Below are 24,106 nucleotides of genomic sequence, written 5' to 3' on the forward strand. Positions count from 1 at the left end.
AATAGCCAAGATATGGAAACATCTGAAGTGTCTATGGATGGATGAATAGACAAGGAGGTCATCACACACATACGCACACAATGGAATACTACTTGGCCATAAAAAAGAACAAAATCCTGCCGTTTGTGAAAACATGGGTGGACCTTAACGGTATTATGTTAAGTGAGGTATGTCAGATGAAGAGAGACAAATTCAACATGGTGTCACTCCTACAAGGAATCAGAAAAAACAAAACAAATGAACAGGAAATTCTCTGGTGGCCCAGGGATTAGGACTCCACTCTTCCAACCCAAAGGGCAGGTGTTCAATCATTGGTTGGGGAACTAAGATCCCATGTGCTACAGTGTGGCCAAAGCAAAACCCAAAAAACAAACAAATAAAAACCCAAATGCACAAAAAATGAAAACACCAAACTCAGAGATACAAAAGTAGATTGGTAGTTGCTCAAGGGGAATGGAGTTGGGGGAAGGTGAAATGAGTGAAGCAGGTCAACTGTATGATGGTGACGGGGGGAGGGGTAACTAGACCTTTGGCGTTGATTGCTTTGTAGTACATACTGATGTCAAATTATTTTTGTTGTACACCTGAAGGGGCTTCCCTGGTAGCTCAAACAGTAAAGAATCTGCCTGCAATGAGGAAAATCAGTGTTTGCTCCCTGCATTGGGAGGATCCCCTGGAGAAGGGAATGGCAACCCACTCCAGTATTCTTGCCTGGAGAATCCCATGGACAGAGGAACCTGGTGGACTACAGTCCATCGGGTCACAAAGAGTCAGACACAACTGAGTGACTTGCACTTTCACACCTGAAGCTTATATAATGTTACATATCAATTTTACCTCAATAACATAAAAAGAAAGAATATTTTCAAACTTAAATGAACAAACAAAAAGTAGAAGTTATCAAGTTTTGAAAAGTTGAAAGAAAATAAAGCTTACATAACCACCCAGTTCCCTCTCAGATGTAATTGCCCCCAAAGACTCCCGTTCAAATCCGTAATAGGCTATTCTCTCCTTCCCTTTGCTCCCCAGTCAGACTGTTTATGTGTCTCTGATGATGCTCTATCTTGCACCCTCATTCCCACCCCACCTCAGAGCAAGTGCTGGAAAGCAGAGCTAGGTGTAGCCCTTTTTGTGAACCCCCAAGTATGCTGAGTTGTGCTGAAATGGGAGGAGCCCCTTCTCGAGGCTGCAGGTTCTCTTTTCCACTTTGAGTATGAGAAATGGGAAGAGTTTGGCTCCTGTCCCGGTTATCTTCAGTCATTCCTTCAGACCCTCCTCTAAAAGGGGTCTCAGGACTTCCCTGGTGGTCCAATGGCTAAGACTCTTTGCTCCCAATGCAGGGTGCCTGGGTTCAATCCCTGGTCTGGAAACTAGATCCCACATGCCACAGCTAAAGATCCTGCATGCCCCAAGGATGGGAGATCCAGCATGTCTAAACTAAAAGACTCCATGCAGAACTTCCTTGGAGGTCCAGTGAATTAAGAATCCGCCTGCCAATGCGGGGGTCATGGTTTCAATCCCAGGTCTGGAAACTGAGATCCCACATGCCCTGAGGCAACTAAGCCGGTGCACCAACTGGAGAAATCCCATGGGCCAGGGCACTTTCTGCTAAAAGTCCTGTCAGCGTGCCTTGGAGGAGGTGTGTGCCTTGGCCAGGCTGGAGGAAGACAACTTGGCCTTCTCCACGGCTTCTTCTGGTGCCTTCCACAGAAGAAAGAGTGGTACCTTGGAGTTCCAGGACCCCAGTTTCAGCTCTCACTCCACATCCAAAAGCCAGATGCCCCTGACCAAGTCTCTTCATCTCTCTTAACCTAAAAATAGAAATAGCTTCACCTTCTCTATTAATGCCTTCCACATAGGCTATTCTTAACCCTAAAACAGAAAATGTACCTGAGGGTGTTTTGCAAGTTGTACTCTTAAAAATGGTATGTATGCTCTGCCTTGTTGGGGGTAATGGATTTCCAAGAGGCTTAAAAGATACAGAAGGGACTTCTCTGGTGGACTAGTGTTTGGGACTCTGTGCTCTCAGGGCCTGGGTTCCATACTTGGTCAGGGAACTAAAAATCCCACCAGCCATGCAGTGCTGTCAAAAATAAATAACTTTTTAAAAATGATACAGAAGATGTAAGCTAGCATAAATGAAAAGTGAGAATAAAGCAGATGAAAAAAAAGTAACAACATAATGAGCCCCCAAAGAGGTAAAAAGGCACCCCTTGTTTGCTACAGATGGAGCTCAAGGTTTGCTGGGAAACTAAAGTGTTATCTGAGTCTGTGGAAGGGGTCACTGGGGAGGTGGTGTTTCAGGGTGTTCAGCATGGAGACTGAAGGCTCATAGTAGGGGTGACACATTCTGGATGGGCCCTGGATCCCCATGAGCAGGGACTGGTCCCAACTATCCCCTCGGCATAGATGCTACTGCTTTAGTCCAGCCCAGATCCACTTGAAGCCAGAGGCAGCCACGTCCTCCTAACCTTCTCATCCACTCCCCCCCACCTACCTACCCTGCACAGACAGCATTACCTCTTTCTGGAGACAGACTCACCTGCCTCCCACTCAGACACTCTTTGGAAACAACAACAAACCAGCTTTGTTGATATATGTAAAATATTGATACATACCATGAGTTCACCCTTTTCAAAGTGTACCGTTCAGTGGGCTTTGGTATACAAGACACTCAACCTCTCCTATCAAGCAGCAGACTAATTGGGCCTTCTTTGCCACCCAGACTAACTCAGTTCCTTTTTCTTTGCACTCCCCTCACCCTAATTCTTCTTCTTCTTCTTTCTTTTTTTTTGAGTATGATTGCTCTACAGTGTTGTCTCAATTTCTGCTACACAGCAACGTGAATCAGCTATGAAAGTGAAGTCGCTCAGTCATGTGACTCTTTGCGACCCCATGGACTGTAGCCCACCAGGCTCCTCCCCTCACTCTTGGACCCGCCTCCTCACTCCATCCCACCCGCACTGGGTTGAGCTCCCTGTGCTATTCAGCAGCTTCCCATTAGCCATTAGATAAAATGTGCACCATTTTACACATGGTCGTGTGTATATGTCAATTCTAATCTCCCAATGTGTCCCACCCTCCGCATGCCCCTCTGTGTCCACAAGTCCATTCTCTACATCTGCATCTCTATTCCTGCCCTTCAAACAGGTTCGTGGGTACCATTTTTCTAGATTCCATATATAGGCATTAATCTATGATGTTGATTTTTCTCTTTCTGACTTACTTCACTCTGGATGACAGACTCTAAGTCCATTATCCTAATTCTTAACTCCCTAAGAGTCTGGACTCAAATTCTGGAAAAGTTGCCCCATATTTCCAGCATTTTCCACCTCTGACCCATCTCTTTGGCTGGTGTCCCCATCAGATGGGCTCTCTGGAAAGTAATAACTGGAGCTGGGATGGGGGAGGGTGGGGGGCACAGAAAAGCCAAGACACGATCTTTGAGTTTTTCAGACTGAGGAACGCCCCGTGAGGATCCGGGCGGCAGGAGGCTGTGGGTACAAGCAGCCCAGGGAGCTGCAGCACTTGACAGATCACATTGTTAGACCGTGACTCACTCCTGCCGCCAGAGTCTGGAAAGCTGAACCTCTCAGCCCGGCCTTCAAAGGAGGGCCGCTCGGACTGTGGGTGGACCCCCTGAGCCAGCCTCTGAGGGCCAGGCTGGGCAGGCAGGGTTGGGATCTTCTCATTCCTGAGCTGGACTATTTCACGCCCCTTGACCCTACACAGTCAAAGGTCATGTGTTGGGAGCCTGCAGGAGGCAAGGAAAGGTGTCCTCTTGTGCTTTTCAAGAGAGGAGGGGGGCATATCTGAGCTCCTGACCCCTCCTCCCCCAAAGATTTGGGCTCTGTTGCCTGGCTAGGGGGACCCAAACCCCAGCTCTGGAGTTAGTGAGAATCAAGCGGCTCCACCCCAGCCCCCCAAGGGACACTCTCATAATTTTCTTCTCCATGTTCAAGACTGTTCCTTGACCTTGTGGTACTCACATACCTTTCTTCTCACTCCTCTCTTTTCCCCCCACATTCTCTTTCCCATCATCAGACTGTTTCTTAAATACTGAATCAGCCCATTAGATTGTTCATGATATAAAAAAGAGAGAGGAGAAAGAAAGTGAAAGTCACCCAGTCATGTCTGACTCTTTGTGACCCCATGGACTGTAGCCCACTGGGCTCCTCTGTCCATGGGATTCTTCTGGTAAGAATACTGGAGTGGGTTGCCATGCCCTCCTCCAGGGGATCTTCCCAACCCAGAGATCAAACCCAGGTCTCCCACACTGCGGGCAGATTCTTTAACTGCTGTGCCACGAGAGAAGCCCAAGAATACTGGAGTGGGTAGCTTATCCTTTCACCAAGGGATCTTCCCAAACCAGGACTTGAACCAGGATCTCCTGCATTTCAGGTAAATTCTTTACCAGCTGAGCTACCAGGGAAGATTATTCACGCTATAAAGAAGAGAGGTGAGAAAAGTCTTCCTTTTATACCTTACTCTATTGGCTTCGGATTCCCTCTATTTGAGCACCCATTGGAGTCTGGGTCTCTAACAAGATTGTCCCATCCCAGGGGCCTGGGAAGGGGCCGCTGAACCGTTTCCCTTTGCAAGTCTAGCACATCACACATCCACTCTCCTGGCATGCTTGGAGTGTTGAGAAGGTGACCCAGAGCTCCCTGTCTGGTGGAGAAACTTAGATGAAAACAATGAAATCGTATTTCCCAGAGCAGTATGTTTAAATCCTACAAAGCAGTATAAATCCTACAAAGCCCTGAAGTTCCAGAGAGTGGTTGGGATGGTGGCAAGAGTCCTTCAAAAGTCCCTTCCTGGGGCTTCCCTGGTGGTCCAGTGGTTAAGACTCTACGCTCTCAATGAGGGGGGCCTGGGTTCGATCCCTGGTCAGGCAACTAGATGGCACATGCTGCAACTAAGAGTTTGCATGCCAAAACAAAAGATCCGGCATGCTGCGACTGAGACCTGGCACAACCAAATAAACAAACAGTTTCAAATGTTCCTTCATTAGAGCCATTGAGGGAACTATCGCCTTTATGTAGTAATGATTTCTAACCCTTCCCTAAGCAAAGCTAGGTAGAGTGTCCATTATTTGGGGAAATTAACCCTGGGCTGAATTAGGGGAAGGTGCTGCTGGATTGTGCCCAGTCTTGTCCAAATCTTTGCGACTCCATGGACTGTAGCCTGCCAACCTCCTCTGTCCATGGGAATTCTCCAGGTAAGAACACTGGAGTGGGCTGCCACGCTTTCCTCCAGGGGCCCCTGGATTAGGTGTCTTTAAAAACAAGATATCCAAATCCAATGGGGTGGGTTGTGCAGTCAAGTAAGAAAGTTGCAAGATGGGGAGACTAATAAGGGAAGAGAGATAAAGAAGCAGATCCAATGTGTTTTTTTTAGTATTTAATTTTACTTATTTGACTGCAGCAAGTGGGACCTTAGATTTTTGTTGCAGCATTCGGGATCTTTCGTTGAGGCATGCAAACTCTTAGTTGTGGCATGTGGGATCTATTTCCCCCACCAGGGATAGAACTCAGGCCCCTGCTTTGGGAACACAGAGTCTTAGCCACTGGACCACCAGGGAAGTCTCAATCTTTGGTTTCTTGAAAACGTATTTTCTCTTCTGTGGGAATGGCCAAATGTATCTGGGGAAGACAAGGACAGCTTTCTATTTGGGGAGGAGATGCCACTCACACAGGTTGGGGCACCGTCTCATAGCCAACAGCCGCACAAGCACTTGTACCAGCTCACGTTGCTCGCAACCACCCCGTAAGGCATGCCGCTGTCTTACCCCCATTTTCTAAGTGAGATTCTGAGGCGTGAAGTCACTGGCAGCTGGCTTGCTGCAGATCTGGGACTCGAGCCCAGGTCTTCTGATTGGAAGTCTGGTGGTTGTTGCACTCTTGTGCTGGTCACTGCAGGAGGCTGGTGCCTGGGGTCACTGCTGATTCCAGGGTCCTCACTGTAGACCCTTATCCTTGAGCCAAGCAACTGCCCTGTTCAGTGTTTTGGGGGAAGTTGGAAAGGCTCGTGTTCAGAGCTCAGAGACCCCTGGCCACTTTCCCAGGCTGTTCTTCCCCAAGAGGTTCTTAGGCTCAGTTTTACACCCTCCCTCCCACCCACATGCACACCCTTCTAGCCCCAGCTGCCTTGGAAGCAGGGAGAAGGAGGCAAGACCAGAAGGCTTTTGTTTTCCAAAGATGGAGAAATGGCTGAAATCCCGGCATCTCCCCCAGAAGACAGAGGCAGCTCTGGATTTCCTGTTGCTCCCAACACGGGCCAGATAATTGGAGACAGATTTTTGGGCTTGGGTTGGGAGGTGAAGCTTGAAGTACAGTCATCGGGCCTCCTGTAAGTCCGTGTGTGTGTGTGCATGTGCATGCGCTGCTTTTTGGAGTTTCTTTGTTAGTAGCGAATGTACGTGTGTAGGCGTGTGTTTGAGACAGTGTGTGTACATATCTAAGTGTGTGTGCCTGTGTATTTGTGTGGCACGCCCATGTTCCCTGTACTTTTTTGTTTTCGTGTATAGGACTCTCTGTGTATGTGTGTGTGTGAGAGAGAAAGTGTGTAAGCACGTGTCTGGCTCTCTGTGAGTGGCTCCCTTGTTTTGTTTTTTTCCTTTGTGAGAGTCAATCCAGCCTGGGGATATCTCACTAGCTCTTTAGGATCCTATTACTCAAGACTTGGTGATTAAATGTAAAACAATAATTAAGATTAAAAAAAAAAAAGGCAGGAAGGCAGATGGCCTTCAGGGAGAGGATATGAGGGAGAGAAACAGCCAGAGTAAAGTCAGAGGGGAGGCCAGAGGGGGACCATCTTACGGAGCAGAGGGTCTCATTTAAGGGGTACAGATGAAACCCCAGCCCCTCCCCCTCACCTCTCTAATAGAGAAAGTCACCACACAAGTCCAAAAAGGTTCAGCTTTCTCCACGTTTCCGTGGTTGGGCAGGGGAGGGAGCTAGCATTGCCTTCCTGCTGGAATCACCACCCTGAAAAGTTTACCAGCTCCAGTCTTCTGAGCCCTTCTGTGCAGATTCACAAATGTAGGTTCTGTTGGCTACAAATGAGATACAGACCGGTAAGGAAGTAACCTGAATTGTGAAACATTTACACCCCACCATTGTGTACATGCTGCATGTTGGACTCTGGGCTGCACATTTTACATAGTTCTTGTATCAATAGTATGTCTGTCTGTCTGTATGTATATGGATGTGTGTGTGTGCATGTATGGTTTCATAAAACCACTTATGAGCTGGGTAATACCTCTTGGCAGAGGACACTGAAGCTTATAATAGAACCAGGACTTTAACCCTCTGTGGTTCCCCCAAGGGATCGTTCATTTGTTCATTCAACAAACAGGGATTGAACCCCTCTCTTTTCTTAGGCATGGGGGACACAGAGATGAACCAGATGCAGTTTCTGCCCTCCTGCAGTTTCTGCCCTCTAGGGGATTGCTGATTGTCCAAGGATTGAACTGCCAACTCTTTGGGATTCAACCCTCCTCAGTGCCAGAGCAATGTGGCTGTTATGGAATCAGGGACTTTTCAGACTGGGACAAGATTTGTTCCTGGAATCAGTTGTTCCTTATAAAGACATGTAAGATAAGGACTGGCTGAGGAGGAGAGGATGCGGGGGAAGTGGAGGGCAGTGACTGTGTGTGCTGGGGCTGGAGTGTGAGGAGGGGAGGACTTCACGGGGTCAGCTTCACAGCCCAGCATTTGCTGGGTGGAGATGATGTTCTTAAATGGTCCAGCCCCTCAGGCAGTAGGAAGGAGGGAAGATGGGAGACAGCACACACCCTCGCCTTTCTGCACTGGTCTCTGAGGTTCCAGCGTGGCTGGTTGGGGGTGGGGAGGGTAGAGTCCTCTACTAGCTCCTGGCGACCTGACTCAATACCCTAGTGCTGCCGCCTCAGAGCTGCCGCCAGCATTCTCTGGCCTAAATCGCTTCCAGTTTGTTTAGTCAAAACCCTTGGCCCCAACATCAAAGCCCCTTTGGAGTTTCTGGGGGTTGTTGTTCTTATATGGTGTTTATTTCAGAGATGGGTCTTCTGTTACTGGCTGTGTGTGGCGACACAGGAGGGCTTGCTGGGGCTCTTGATTATAGACACAGCAGGTTGGCCTGGGTGGAGGGCTACCGGACGGTGTCCACAACAACGGTACCCCAGACGCTATCCCCCCATACGCCTGCCTCTGCCTGGGGAGAGCACAAAGGCAAGCTGCCTTCTCACCTGCCCAGGGGCCCACAGAGAAGCCTCCATTCCCTTCAAATTTATGCCAGACATTTGAGTCTGGCCTTCTAGGCATCAAGTCTATGCCACCTCCCACAACCCCCATCCCAGCCCTGCCCTCACCTCAAGAACCCACGGACTCTCTCCAAGCCAATAGTTCTCCACTCTGCGCCTCCCCATCTTAGTCCCTCTGGGCCTGGGCCTGGACCCCAGCTCCCTCTACACCTCCTTGCCATCTTCTAAAGAATCCCTCCAGTTTTTCTTTTAATCTGATTGGTTGAATGTGTGCTCAGCAGTTTGACTGACACTTGGCTCCATTGGGCTCTGGAATCTGCACCTTCCTTCCTTCTGAGTTCCTGCCAGTTCTAGTAGGACCCCTCCTTCCTGGGGTCCATTCTCCAGTGCCTGGCGTGGTGTGTGCACACAGAAGAGGGATGCTCTGTCTGGGTGGTGGATGGAGGCGCTGCCTTCAGGGAAGCTGATAGCAAAGGATGCAAGGGATGGAGGTAGAGCTCCGAGGACTGACCCTGCGGAAAAATCTGCACCCAGTGAAGAGGAAGCCAACTCCAGGCCTTAGCTGTTTGCTAGATCATGAACAAAGATGAGAGACAGAGAGAGGAAGAAAAGAAGACAGACAGTAAGGGGGCCAACTTTTTGGTAAGCAGTTGTTGAACATAAAAGTTTCCAACAAGGGGTATTCCCTGGCCGGTCCAATGGTTAGGGTTCTGAACTCTCACTTTGGAGGGCTTAGGTTCAATCCTTGGTTGGGGAACTAAGATTCTACATCCCACAGGAAAAAGAGAGAGAGAAGTAAGATGTTTTCATAGCCAAAAAAGTAATTAAAAGAAACTACCTCTATTAAAAAAAAAAAAAATTACAACCATGAGCTACAAGGACAGTCCTCTCTGAGTCAAATACCTTCTTCCTAGGGTGTTCCTAAGAGCCGGAGGCATCTCCACACCCTCCTTAACCTGTCTACTCCCCCTCCACCTCCTCATTGAATGCTGCTTTTTTCTCCTTTCATCAACCCAGGCTATGCCCTTCTTCCTTCTTAACTTCCTCTCTGCTGTCACAAAAGGAACTATCTTGAGTGCACCAATGGTCACCTTTAGCCATCACCACCACCCTCACACACACCCCCACCCCCCCACACCCCACCCCCACCATCCCCCCACACCCCACCCCCACCCCCACACTAGACAAATTCTTTACCATCACAATCACAAGCTAAAAATGGGATCCCAGCTCTGGGAGGGGTGGAGGTAACACTAGGAGTGGACTAGGATCCCTGTCATGGGACAATGGCAAAGTCTCTGGGTCTGAATCTCCCGCGTTCTGCACACACTTGTGAGCCAAGAGCTAGGTCTTCACAGGGGCCCCAGTTAAGAACTTGGCTGACCACAGGTGAGTGCCCTGCCCTGTGGACGCTCCCACAGGGAGCCTAAATCGTGATTCCCCCGAGATGTGGTAATACAGAATGCCTGGAGATAGGCGCCCCATCCCCAAACCAGTGTCTTTAATGTCCTAAGGAGCTGGTCTTCTGACTTGGGGCGGGGGGCGGAATGCCATTTTGAGCCACTCTCTTCCAGGGTGGCCCCTTGGCTCAGCCATCTAGCAGGTGTCTCCCTCTCCAACCCACTCTCTGCCCACCCCGCCTTGCAGACTTCTCATTAGGTAGTAATGTTAATGTGGCTGCAGTTAGTGATTAAAACCATTGGTTGGACTGAGGGTTAGCGATCAGCATCCCTGGCATAGTTGCTAATCCCTTGGAAATATGTTTTTAATAATCACAGGGGAGGAGGTCAGGGTGGGTGGTCCTGGGCGTTGGGATCCAACGTCTCCTGCTCCCCCCACTCCTTGGTTCCTGTGGTTACTCCTAGGCAGGCGCTCTGGGGTGTGTTGGGGCAGAGGACTCACTTGGGAAGACTGGCCAACTCCGTGGCAGATGGAGGTGGTGCCTGGTACTCAGCTGCCTCTGCTAACAGGGCAGGGACAGGCTTGTGCCAAGGGTGTGGCTTGTGTAACTAAATGAAGTGTGGGGTCAAGAGGCTTTAGCCGCGTGGAAGGATTAATTCTGAGCCCTAGATGTCTCACTTCTATGCCAGATGCCCAGAGAGCAATCATGGGTCCCAAGGATCCCCTTACCAAAGGAACCCAGTTCCAGATGACATCCTCAGTCTCTCGGAGGCAGGAAAGCCTCAAGCTAGACGAGCTCCCTTTCCGTTCACTTAGGTTTCTTGCATCTCCCGATCGTCCCATTCAGTCATCGAGTTTATGTAAGGCCTTTAATAATATATCATTATAATTGTCCTATGAACAATATAATAGCAGGCATATAATACATGTAAACTATATAATAATATATTAAGTGTAATAGTATAATTATTATGGTTAACGTTTTATTGACTGCTTACTTTATCAGGCCCTTTATATAGATTACCTCTTGTATTCATAACACCCTGCCAAGCAAGTTTTATTATCCTGTTTTTATATGGAGAAATATGAGACTCAGGAAGGTTAACTTGCTCAAGGTCATATAGCTAATAAAGGGTAAGGCCAGCATCAACCCTAGGTCTCTGGTTAATTCCAAACTCATTCTTTCCAAAGCCTAACACTGTAGGGAACTTAAAGAGTAAAATAGTACATCCTCAGCACCATTAAAACACTGATAACCCAGGACATCATACACACACACGTACACTAACAGTTAGATGACAGCACAAAATAGCTTCTGGAGGACTGATATCAGGCAGGATGGGCAAGGAGGACTCGGGGAGTGGTATGGGGAGTAAATAACACAGCTGGGAGGAGAGGGAAGGCACCAAGGACAGCAGGAATCGCTGAAGACTTTGCAGAGGGAGGAGAGGGATTTGAAGGGTGGGCAGGAAGTTGGTGGTGGGATGGACAGGAGTAAAGGTACACAGGTGGGCATTGAGCAGAAGTGAGATCAGGCTGGTCTACTTCATCCTGATAACTTTTGTCTGCCCACTTGCCCTCCCTGTAAGCAGGCCTGCCCTTAACATCTGTGGGGCTGAGGGCAAGAGAACCAATAAAAAGTCAAGAACAGGGGCTTCCCTCATGTCTCAGTGGTAAAGAGTCCACCTGCCAATGCAGGAGACACGGGTTTGATCCCTGATCCGGGAGGATCCCACGTGCAGCGGAGCAACTAAGCAGGTGTATCACTGCTCTTGAGCCCGGGAACCACAACTACTGAGCCCATGTGCCCTAGAGCCCCTGCTCTGCGATAAGGGAAGCCACCAAAACGAGAAACCCATGCCCCACGGCTAGAGAGTTGCCCCTGCTCACCGCAACTAGCGAAAAGCCCGAACAGTAACAAAGATACAGCACAGCCAAAAATAAGTAAATAAATAATTTTTTTAAAAGCCATGAACAAAACATTTCTAAATATTTAAAAGTTATATTGAGGACCCACTGTAAAACAGGGAACTCTGCTCAATATTATGTAACCTAAATAAGAAAAGAACTGGAAAAAGAACAGATAGATGTAGGTGTATAGCTGAAGCACTTTGCTGTACATCTGAAACTAACACATTGTAAATTATAAATTATATAATTATAATTTATATTATATGTATAATTATAGTAGCTCGACATTCAGAAAACTAAGATCATGGCATCCAGTCCCATCACTTCATGGCAAATAGATGGGGAAACAGTGGAAACAGTGGCTGACTTAATTTTTTTGGCTCCAAAATCACTGCAGATGGTGACTGCAGCCATGAAATTATAAGACGCTTACTCCTTGGAAGGAAAGTTATCACCAACCTAGACAGCATATTAAAAAGCAGAGACATTACTTTGTCAACAAAGGTCCATCTAGTCAAGGCTATGGTTTTTCCAGCAGTCATGTATGGATGTGAGAGTTGGACTATAAAGAAAACTGAGTGCTGAAGAACTGATGCTTTTGAACTGTGGTGTTGGAGAAAACTCTTGAGACTTCCTTGGACTGCAAGGATATCCAACCAGTCCATCCTAAAGGAGATCAGTCCTGAGTGTTCATTGGAAGGACTGATTTTTGAAGCTGAAACTCCAATACTTTGGCCACCTGATGCGAAGAGCCGACTCATTTGAAAAGACCCTGATGCTGGCAAAGATTGAAAGCAGGAGGAGAAGGGGATAACAGAGGATGAGATGGTTGGATGGCATCATCAACTCAATGGAGATAAGTTTGGGTGGACTCCGGGAGTTGGTGATGGACAGGGAGGCCTGGCGTGCTGCAGTCCATTGGGTCACAAAGAGTCAGACACGACTGAGTGACTGAACTGAACTGATAGTATATATCATTATAATTATATAATTAGAAATTAATTAAATAAAATTAATAAAGAAAAGTTATACATCAAATGTTTAAAAAGATCTATCTCTTACTTTGACAAATCTGCTTTCAGAATCACTGGAGTTCAGGGCTAGAATGTGGTAGCACCACCCCCTCCACATCTACCCACTTTCTCTTCCCGCCAGCAGTTCCTTTCTGCTCCACTCAGGTGAGGACACCTACCCAGCCCCCATGTGCAAACCCTGTCCACTCCCAAAGCCAGCCTGCCCTTGACCACTGTCAGCCCTGAGCGTATGTGCACTTGCACTTGGCCTGTCTTCAGTGAGTAGGATGGATGGAGAAAGAGGTCCACAGGCTTTGGAAACAGTCTGGGGTCACTTAGATAGGAAATTCTGAGGATCAGTGAGGCCCTCAGCTCAGGTACAAAATTTAAGGGATGACATAAAACTCATTAATAATAAATAATATTTTAATATGGACTTCCTTGCTGGTGCAGTGGATAAGAATCCGCCTGCCAATGCAGGGAACACGGGTTCGATCCCTGATCCGGGAAGATTGCACATGCCGTGGAGCAACTAAGCCTGTGCCCCACGACTGCGGAGCCTGTGTGCTGCAACTACTGAAGCCCGTGCGCCCAGAACCTGTGCTCCGCAAGAAGAGAAACCACCACAGTTAGAAGCCCTGTTCACCTCAAGGAAGAGTAGCCCCCACTCACCGCAACTAGGGAAAGCCCACGTGCAGCAATGAAGACCCAGCGCAGCCAAAAGTTAATTAATAAAATTATAAAAGGGAAGCCCCTGAGGATACATTTTTAAAATATTTTAAGGCAATATTTTATTTTATTTTATTAAGGCAATATTTTAAAAAATTAATATAAATGACCCAAAATAAACAAAACATCAAACATTTTAGAAGAGATGAGTTCAGTATTACTGATTTCTTTTTGACTCAGATTTCAATACGGTTCCACACCGTGTTTGGCTAGGAACCCAGAGAATGGTCTAGAAGAGAGAGTAAAGGGGGCCGTGTAGACTCTGGGTATGTGCATCTCATGGACTCTTTGCTCTGTGGAGTGGGAGCACCTGGAGGCTCCCAGAACAAAGGACCCCCTTGTCTAGAGCTGAGGAGTGACGCATACTAACTGTGAGGTCCTTGAAGGATGTCCAGCATCTAGCAGAGGATCTAGCATGTAGCAGGTGCTCAATAAATACTTCTTGAATAAGCAGATGAATAGCACTGACTTCCACAATCATCACAGACTCATCACAAGGCTCCCGGGGCAGAGACTCTCCGTGCAGCCCCAGCATCCTTGTTATCATCACCTTGTGGGTCAGGGCCATGAGTCGAGGCACAGAGGCAGGGAATGTGCCAAGAGTTAGAGAGGAGACTGAGTGAGGAGTCCTGGACCGGTTTGGGGTGGAAGGAGGTCAGGCTGTGTTTGAAGAGCGGGTGAGGGAGATCCAGGTGACATGGACAGGGGTCTCAGAGGCTCAAGCAGAGCAGGGGTTGGACTACCAGAGGAAGCGGGAGGGGATCCCGGCTTAGGGTAGTGGGAAATGGGGAAGGGAGGGTGGAGCTAGTTCTGGGAGGACCAAGGGACAGGCCAGGGATGGGATGCAGGGAAGGGAGCTACAGAGCCTGGCAGGGCGAGCACAGAGCACTGGATCCGGACGGAGTGACGGGTGTGTGAGTTTCTGCTCAGTTAAGAGTAGAGGCCTGGAGAAAGGGAGGGAAAGCCTCCAATGGGAATCCCAGGAGCCAAGAACAGGTCCATTCCTCCAGAAAGATTCTGGGCCGACCCCTCCCCACCGACTCGAGTTACACACTGGTGTTTCCTATTTCAGGCCCTAAGCCCTAGGCGATTCCTGGCCTCCACCCCCTCCTCCCTCCCTCTTGCTTCCACCTTCCCCAGGGAGGGACAAACACACTTGATAGATGAAGTGTTTCCACCTCGACGCTTGGGAATCCCACAAAGGCTTCACTGTGTGGCGGCCCCTCCTCCCCTCCCCGCAGCCCCTCCCCTTCCTCCTTCTGTCTGAGAGTCTGGGAATGCCTCCTTTTCCCCTGGGTGTCAGAGAGAAGGTGGACCAGCTGTGGGTGGGGAGGTTCCCCGCCCTCTCTAGCTGTGTCCCCCCACCCCGTGGAGGGTGGGTAGGTGTGGATGAGTGCTGGGGCCGTGGGATGGTGATCACTGGTTTCTTTGGGGACCTTCCTGGTAGACCAGTGGTTAAGACTCTGCACTTCTAATCCAAAGGCTGCAGGTTTGATCCCTGGTCAGGGAACCAAGATCCCACATTCGGCAGGGTGCAGTCAATAAAACAAAAACAAAAACCTGGTTTCTTTAGCTTCCTACGAGGGCCAGGTTCCAGAGCTCAGAGAGGCGGGTGGGAGGACTTCGCTTCTAATTTACCTCTTTACTTACTCTGTCCACCTCACTCCTTGCTGCCAAAGTCCCCTCCCACAGGTCAGGGGAGTGTTTCACGTCCCCCTTTCCTCCAAATAGGAACCCAAAGGAGAAAGAAAACTGAGTTTTCAAGTGCCAGGCAGTGTGCTAGCCCATTTTACAGAAGTCATCTCAGTTCCTTCCTGAAAAGCCTTTGAAGTAGGTATTTCTCAGCCAAAGACAGGGTGAGGCAAGCAAAGTTGGAGGCAGTATGGCCCAGGGTTCAAGACCAGGGATTTGGGTGGCAGACAGACCTGGGAACAATCCCTGCTCTTGGCCTCCTGAGCTGTAACTTTTACCCCCCGAAACCTCAGTTTCCCGTCCCTATAGGAAGAAGATAAGACTCTTCATGGGCTTTTTGGAAGTATTAAATGAGATATGGTGCATGAAATATTAATACCTAGCAAGTGGGATGTAGTAGATGCTGAGGTTATTTTTGCAATGTCCTCTATCTGGTAGAGGGCAGAGCAATCCCTCAGCTTTCCACTCCCAGAAAAGGCTCTTCTCAGATGCCAAGAGCCCTGGGGCTAGGTGCCCAGAGAAGGAGGGGAGAATGAGGCTAGGGAGAGGCAGCAAGCGTAAGTGTGTGTGTGTCCACACACACACCAGAGAGAACTCCCTTCCAATCCCCAGGGACCCTCTATGGAAGTACAGATGGTGTAAGGACACCAAAAGAGCCTGAAGTCAGGGAACCCTGAGGACACAAACATCCTCCCTCCCACCCACAGGCAGAGGACAGACCCATGCCAACACAGTGGGTGGTCTCTTGGGTCAGCTCCTCCTCTGACTCAGGGAGAGGCAGCAGCTGGCCCCGGGCCACACCAGCCACTCATGCTGCCAGCCACACCACATGTGTCCATCACTCTAACTCTTCTCACCACCAATAGTACAGCAAAGAGTGGAAATGGGCACACTGGGTATCTGGGCTAACAGTTCCCTGGTGGCTCAGTGGTAAAGAATCTGCCTGCAATACAGGAGTTGCAGCAAACACAAGTTTGATCCCTGGGTCAGGAAGATCCCCTGGAGGAGGGCATGGCAACCCACTCCAGTATTCTTGCCTGGAGAATCCCATGGACAGAGGAGCCTGGTGGGCTCCAGTCCAGAGGGTCGCAAAGAGTCAGACACGGCTGAAACGACTGAGTACGCATGCACACATGCACGAGTGAGGTTACAAGCTGAGCATGCAAACACAGACATCAGGCACCCATGTAGGGGATATGCTTTGGATTTATGTACATTACTTCTTACCTATATGCGAGTGGGTGCCTGTGTGCATACACATTTGTGGTCACACAACTTCCAGACTTACCCTGGGATCCCTGGGTGCCTGTGCATACCGTGTGCCAGGATATATGTGTGTGTCCACGTGTGTGACTGCATGTCAGACAAACTCCCCGGAGCTGAAACTCTGCAGGAAGGGTCAGATGGCAGTCTGAGACACTTTTCATGTGTCAGGAAAACCAGGCTCCCCTTTCAGGAAGCCTTCCCAAGCAAAATAAACTAGCTCAGCTCCTGGGGCAAAGGGGGAGGGAGCAGGGGATGAGGAAAGAGAGAGGGTGACTGAGCAGGGTGGAGGAGGTCACAGAGCCAGGCAGTCAAATGACACCCCTTTGACCCCACCTCGTGACCCCATCCTGATCTCTGGAAATTCTGTTCCTTTCACTTTGTCCTAAGAGGGCTTTGTCCTCTTGCTTCTCTTCAGATCTTTTTTCTCCTTTCCATCTCTCTTCTCTCCCCACTCTGCCCTTCTCCCTCCAACTTCCTCTTTTCCTCCCCACTCTTACTACTCTGGCTGCCTGCCAATCACCTCTGCTATTCTTTCACCTCCACTGCAGAAGTCAGGACCAGGGTCCACCTATGAGAACAGGTGGTCAGAAAATCCTGATAAGCAGTAGTACAGGTGTACCGGTTGTTCTTAAGAAGCCCCTGGCTGGTGCCTCCAGCGATGGAGGGGCTTTTCATCTGTTGATAACTGACTATCACTTATCAGATGCTTATTAAACACCTGGAAGGAAATGGCAACCCACTCCAGTACTCTTGCCTGGAAAATTCCATGGACGGAGGAGCCTGGTAGGCTACAGTCCATGGGGTCGCAAAGAGTCGGACACGACTGAGCGACTTCAGTGTCAGTGTGTTGTGCCAGGCACCATGGTTGGCTCTAGAACTACAATAAACAGGCTCTTCCTCATGAAAATTCCAGACTGATAGGCGAGTCAGAAATTAATCAAAACCACATACATACGTGTAACTCTATAGCTGATTCATATCAATGTATGACAAAACCCACTGAAATGTTGTGAAGTAATTAGCCTCCAACTAATAAAAAAAAATAAAAATCACATACATAATGTAAAATTAAAACAAGGGAGTTCCCTGGAGGTCCAGTCATTAGGACTTGGTGCTTTCCCTGCCGTGGCCCAGGTTCAATTCCTGGTAGGAGAACTAAGATCCTACAAGCCACATGGCAAAAAAAGAAAAACATCATTGAGGGCTTCAGACAAAGGAATATACATACGTATGGTGAGAGCCTCTAATGGGGGAATTTACTTGGTCGGTGATGGGAAAGATTCACTAAGAAAGTGCTTAGTCTAGGTTTGAAGGAAAAGTAAGAGTTAACCAGATCAAGGAGCAGAGGGAGAGGGTGTGCTGTAAGACATTATTGTATTGTTGTAGGCATAGGGAACAGTGTAGGCAAAGGCCCTGGGGCCAGAGGGAGGGAGGTCCTTTCCTATATTTGAAGAAACTCTTGAATGGTGAGGAGAAAGAGGGAACTTAGATGAGGCTGGAGCAAGCTGGGCATGCTCTCCTAGACTGTGTTAAGGATCATTCATCTTGACAAAATGCCAACATGGTTTATAAATATGAATAATTTTTTTTAATTTAAGAAAACGAAAATTCATTAAGACTCTTAAATGATTTTATGTTTTTTTCACCACGACAGCAACCACACATATTTGAAGAACAATAGTGCATGGATTTGCCAACAAAGGTCCATCTAGTCAAAGCTATGGTTTTTCCAGTGGTCATGTATGGATGTGAGAGTTGAACCGTAAAGAAAGCTGAGCGCCGAAGAATTGATGCTTTTGAACTGTGGTGTTGGAGAAGACTCTTGAGAGTCCCTTGGACTGCAAGGAGATCCAACCAGTCCATCCTAAAGGAAATCAATCCTGAATATTCATTGGAAGGAATGATGCTGAAGCTGAAACTCCAGTACTTTGGCCACCTGATGCGAAGAACTGACTCATTTGAAAAGACCCTGATGCTGGGAAAGATTGAAGGCAGGAGGAGAAGGGGACGACAGAGGATGAGATGGTTGGATGGTATCACCGACTCAGTGGACATGAGTTTGAGTAAACTCTGAGAGTTGGTGATGGACAGGGAGGACTGGCGTGCTGCACTCCATGAGGTCGCAAAGAGCCAGACACAACTGAGCAACTGAACTGAACTGAGTGCAGGGATCTGGGAGACAGTGGAAACTGTGCAATCTAGAGGTGATGTTTGGTCCAGGGCCCCCACAGGTGGAAGGTCACTGCGCTGGGGAAGAGCAGAAAGGAGGGGATAGAGAATCCCCTCTGAGTGTTGCTAGGGTCTGGGTCAGAAGGAAAAGGCCAGGCTGAGCTCAGCTCTATCCACTCTCCTCCCACAAGCTCTGACTCTGGCCCTCTGCCACCCCAGCCCTGTGCTTAGCCCCTAACAGCTGGGATGGCGTGTGCTGGGGGTGGGTGTGCTGGGGGTGGGCGGGGCCAGCCGGCAGGGCTGGGAAAGGGATGAGACAGCTGAGCAGCTGGGGGGCAGGGGTGGGGGGTGGGGGGAGAAAGAACAGAGTGCTTCCCAAAGCAGGGTCCAGGGACTTGTTGGGAATTCCCAGCCCCCACCCTCGACCTCCTGACCTCGTGAATCAAAATCTTGAGGTGAGGTGGCCTCTCCAGCATCATGTTTCATTTTGTTTTTAATATTTATTTATTTGGCTGCACCAGGTCTTAGTTGTGGCATTCGAACTCTTAGTTGCGGCATGCCAGATCTAGATCCCTGACCAGGGATTGAACCTCAGATCCCCTGAATTGGGAGCATGCAGTTTCAGCCACTGGTTCACCAGGGAATGACCACTATGGCCTTGTATTTTAACAGGCCCATCAGGTGACACTCAGGCTGAAGTTTAGGAACCAGCGGTGTAGAGGGGCAGGAAGTGAGGAGTTAAATCCTCATTTGACCATCCAGTCAGCCATCCAGCCATCACCTACGGCTGGGTACTCTTCATGGAAGCCTTTCTGAAGGAAAGGCACAGAGATGGAAATAACATGGCTGTTTTAGGCCCAACCCTACCCCCAGTCTCTCCCCAGCCCCTGTCTGGCCTCTTGTTCTGGGTGGGGGCCCCATCCTGGTCCGTGTGGGGGTGGGGTGGGGGAGGGGAAGTGTCTCCGGAGGGGTGTCAGGCGGGGCTTCCTGGCAGACCCAGCTGTCCTTTCCAATCCACACCGCACCCCCACACCCCAGCTCCCTCACAGCAAGCACACCCAGCAGCTGCAGCAACCGCCCAGCCTGGCCCAACTCTCCCCCACCGTCCCCCAGCTCCGGGGAAGTGGAGTTCAACCTGTTCTTCCCCAATGATGCTCCCGGACCTACCACAGCCTGGACCCATGACATCTCCCAAACCCTCCTCTCCTTCCCCACAGACCTCCCCTTCTTGAGGGTATTGGGGAAAACTGTCAGGAGCCACGTCCTCGCCCGCTGTGCCTCCAGCCTGAGCCCTAGACCCAGCTGTCAGCCCCTCAGGTCACAGCCCACCCCCACTGAAAGCCACCCCACACTGTGGGTGGGATCGCATCTCCACACAGGCCAAGCAGCTGGCTGGGCCACCTGCCTCAGGAGAGACCAAATGGAAGGCGGGGAAGAAGGGCAGGGGCGTGGGAGGCTCTGAGGGAGAGGAAGCTGGGGTGAGAGGGCTGGGGTCAGGAAGCCTAGGCTGTTAGAGCTGGAAGGGATCTCAGGGATCAACCGGTTCAGTCTGGACAATTTACAACCCTCTCCCAGAAGCAGAGAGAGAGTCCAGGCAACTGTGCATCGAAAAGCACCATCCCCTAAGCGACCCAAGAGCACTTCATTCCACAGGGTCTTCCTTGAATTAATGGCACATTTCTTCTCCCCCATCACTCATTCTACTACTCCTAACTGCCCATGAATGATGCAAAGTTCATTAGGTCATCTCCTATTCACTCTATGTTTATAACTTTTTGTGTCTGAGGAGTGTGTGTGTGTGTCCTCAGTCGTGTCCAACACTGCAGCCCCATGGACTTGCTCCTGACTTGCTCCTCTGTCTATGGAATTTTCCAGGCAATATATATATATATAAACTGCCTCCACTATCAGACTGGGGCTTTCCCAAGGACAGATGATCTGTCTCTACCATCGGTCTAGGCGTTCCCAGGGGACAAATGATGTCTCCCTTTCATGAGAATAGAAGTTCCCCAAGGGCAGGGGCCATTTCCCCTATGAGACTGGGGTTTCCTGAAAACAGGAAATGATTCTCCAGAATTCTGTGGGCCTCCTTTCACCTTCATGATTCTCTTCAGCAGACACAGCCTGGTATTAGTCCCTCTGCTATGTGGTCTGGGACCTAAGAGCACAGAGGCCCTTGAATAAGGAGCACTCAGTTTGGAGACTATCTCTGCCCTGAATGGCTGGTGGCATTTGGAGTCACTGGGCCATGGCTTTGGGACTCGGGAATTGTGACAGCTGTTTCCACTCCTTGCCCATCCCCAGATTCCAAATTTTTGTCACACTCATAAACCAGCCTTGATGTTGGGTGGTTCCTGTCCCACCAGCCCTCCCGAGAAATTCTCTCAGTTTTGAAGTGAGCTTTCCCTCCCTAAGCTGCAGACCCTGTGAACCGAGCAAGTCCTGTGGGGAAGAAGAGGGAGAGGAGAGGCCTACCTTCCTCCCTTGGCCGAGGCCTGGGGATGACTAAGGCAGATGACCCCTCCCCAAAGCTCCCCAGGCCGCTGTCCCCCAGTGACCTTCCCTCACTCATCTGTTCCAGCCCCTCCCCACCATCTCCCATGACAAGTTGCAATGATAGTTCAGTAAAGACATCAAAGCTAACCCACCCTCTAAGGAATCAGTCACAGAAACTTCCTCTCTGCTAGCTAAAGAGGGTGCTGAAATTTTTGTCACAGCTCCCAACCTACCAAAGTTCGAGTAGAGTTCGTTCCGGAATCTTTCTGGTATTATCATCCTGTGCATCTAACGACCCCAAGCCCCCAGCCAGCGATGTGGTGGGATCTGAGTGACAGCAGTCAATACAGGATACCTCGGTCCTCTTGCAGAGGATCCTGCCACAGTCTCTTTCCACACTGTGCTGGCCCTCACAGCGTACTGGGCGCCTCCACAGATGTCATCCTAAGAACATACAGGTGACAGGCTGGATAGGAGTGCCTCTTCCTCCACTCCCTTCTGCACAGAGTTAGAGCACTGTCCACATTCACACTGTGTGTGTGTGTGTGTGTGTGTGTGACTAACCCCACCCCACTCCATACTATTAAGGATGAGCTTTTTTAAATCCTTTCATTTCTATTTTTAAAAAATATTCATTTATTTATTGGTTGTGCTGGGTCTTCAGTGCTGTGAAGACTTCTCTAGTTGTGGGAAGTGAAGGCTAGTCTCTAGTTGCAGTGCTTGGGCTTCTCGTTCAGGTGACTTCTCTTATTACAGAGCACAGGCTCTAGGGCTCTCGGGCTTTAGTAGTTGCGGCCTGAGGGCTCAGAAGTTGCAGCTCCTGGGCTCTAGAGCACAGCCTAAGTAGTTGTGGAGTGGTGCACAGGCTTACACCATGGCATGTGTGATCATCCCAGATCAGGGATTGAACCTGTGCCTCCTGTGTTGGCAGGCAGATTCTTTACCACTGAGCCACCTGGGAAGCCCAAAGGATGAGCTCCTAACGGTCAGGGTCCTTATTCACTTTTGTGGCCCTGGTAACCAGCAGAGCACGTGACATATAGTAGTCATCAAGTCTGTGGGATGAATGGGTGGATACACGGACAAGTAAAGGAACATGACCTATACAGATAACCCTAGTGGTAAAGAATCCACCTGCCAATACAGGAGACTCAGGTTCGATCCCTGGGTGGGGAAGATCCCCCGGAGAAGGAGATGGTAACCCACTCCAGTATTCTTGCCTGGGAAATCTCATGGATGGAGGAGCCTGGCAGGCCACAGTCCATGCAGTTGCAGAGTCAGACATGATTTAGTGACTAAGCAACAATAATAACAAGGTGTTTAGGACAGACCCTATCCCAACCTGAGGGTAAAGAAAGTAAGGCTCAGAAAGGTAAGAAATGCATCCAAGGCCCCACAGCTAATCAGTGGAGATGGAACATTGTGCCAGGCCTTTGGGGTACTGTAAACCTATAGCAGTGCTAGCTAATCAAAACCAGGACCCAGGCTCCCTACAGTAGTTAAGCGGGTCACACAGGGCCGAATTCCTCCCTGGGGACCTCTGTCTCCTTGGTAGATGGCACCCCCTGGAGTTGTGGCAGGTTGTGACCCATGTGGCTGCCTCTACACTCTCACCTCAGCCCACTCTGTGCACACATTTAAGCAGTTGGGGCAACAGCAATTCATCCACTCCTCCTCCTCCTCTCTCGTTGCCAGGGTGCCAGCCAGCGGGAGTTCCTGCAGGGCTGTGTGAGGATTTCTGAGGAGGACACAGCACCCCATCCCAGGACCCCTGGGTGCCTTCCACCTCCCCAGGTAGGAGCACTTCTGTCAAACCTCACCATGGCCCCCACGGGTCCCCCTCTAAGTGCCCACACTCCATCCACACACGCACATGGACACCTCGCAAGGGAGGTGTGGGGGTCCAGATCTCCAAGTTCTTGTCTGAGACTCAATCGAGCAGGGGGCTGAGGACTGGGGGCTGGCCTAGGCTCCCTCCCCAACCCCTGCTTGTAGCAGAGCCTCCTACCCCACCACTCGTGTGCGGGGGCCCTGGCCCCTCCCGGGGAACAAGGCTGGGATTAATAAGCGGCCCAGCTCCCTCCCCTAATGGGCTCCAGCTGCACAAACATTCCCAGAATTCAGAGCCGGCTCTGTCTGGGGCGGACCAGGCCTCAGCCCCAGCATTCCTGGCCCCCTCCCCCCCAAGTCTGGGACAGCTGCTCCGGAACTCCGGCAACTGGCTGGGGATCGAATCCCAATTCGGCTTTTCCAGAGGTGGGGGGCATTGGAATGGCCGGGGCGGGGCGGGGAGGGGTGGGGCCGGCAGGGTCGGGGGTGGGGGCTTCGGAGAGGAGTGTTGAGGCGGAGAGAAGGGAAGAGGTGAACAAACTCTGAAGGGACACCTCAGGAGTTCCTGCCCTACCTGCCCCTTCCCCCTCCCGCTCTGCTGCCCACCCTCCCCCCCCCCACCCCCCGCAACAGCGCTCACATTCTGAATCCTGGGTTCCAGGGTCCCCGACTCTGTCTTACCTAATTCGTCTCACCAGGCGGTGCCCTTGGCTGGCAGTGCCCGGGAGGAGGTGACCCGGCAGGGTAGAGAGGAAACATAAACATTTCCCCTTGTGTTTTAAGAGATCCAGCCGTGTCCTGGCAGGAGCTTCACTCAGATTCTTATCAAGAAGTGGGAGGTGGTGGCAAAAGCAGCAGGAAGAAGGAGGAAAGTGGGGGGCTTACCTCTGATCGCCCGCTCAGGGAGGGGCGTTCAGGGACCCAGTGGCAGGAGTCCTGGGTGGACAAAGCTGTGCCCGTACTGATGACCGCCGTGCACCTGTCTATCTTCTTGATCCCACCCCTGGATCCCGGGCCAGGGCTGGTCATTCAGCTGTCCTGGCTCAGGACACCAGTTAGGCCAGTTTGGGGGACACCAAGGGCTGAGGCCAGGCAAGGAGCCGTGTGACTTGTGTTTGTGCCAGGGTTTGTGTGCAGGGGCGGGGGTGACTGCGGAGAGCACAGGCGACCCCCGTGGAGGCATATGTGTGCCTTTCGGGTGTGCAGAGTGTCTCAGTCCAGAGCGTGAACAGCTGTGTTAAGTGGCACCACTTGAAGGTGTTTGCACGTGGAGGAGCGCGTGTGCCTGTGCACGTCCACCTCACTGACTGGGAAAGAAAGCCTGCCTGCTGGCCACCCCTCCCCCGGGGGAAGT

General features: G+C 50.3%; 1 long non-coding RNA gene across 2 annotated transcripts; it reads right to left on the reverse strand.

Moving 5' to 3' along the window:
• Positions 1-5,437: 5,437 nt before the first annotated feature.
• On the reverse strand, positions 5,438-7,347 carry LOC122440454. Of its 2 annotated transcripts, none has more exons than XR_006269109.1 (3): positions 6,878-7,347; positions 5,792-5,996; positions 5,438-5,645 (listed from the first exon to the last, which is right to left on the reverse strand). It is a non-coding gene; the product is annotated as an uncharacterized LOC122440454 (long non-coding RNA). The 2 variants fall into 2 exon arrangements; XR_006269111.1 differs by lacking the exon at positions 6,878-7,347 and adding an exon at positions 6,178-6,259.
• Between the last annotated feature and the right edge of the window lie 16,759 nt (positions 7,348-24,106).

Source organism: Cervus canadensis, chromosome 1, assembly GCF_019320065.1.
Source record: "Cervus canadensis isolate Bull #8, Minnesota chromosome 1, ASM1932006v1, whole genome shotgun sequence".
In the NCBI taxonomy this organism is placed as follows: Eukaryota; Metazoa; Chordata; class Mammalia; order Artiodactyla; family Cervidae; genus Cervus; species Cervus canadensis.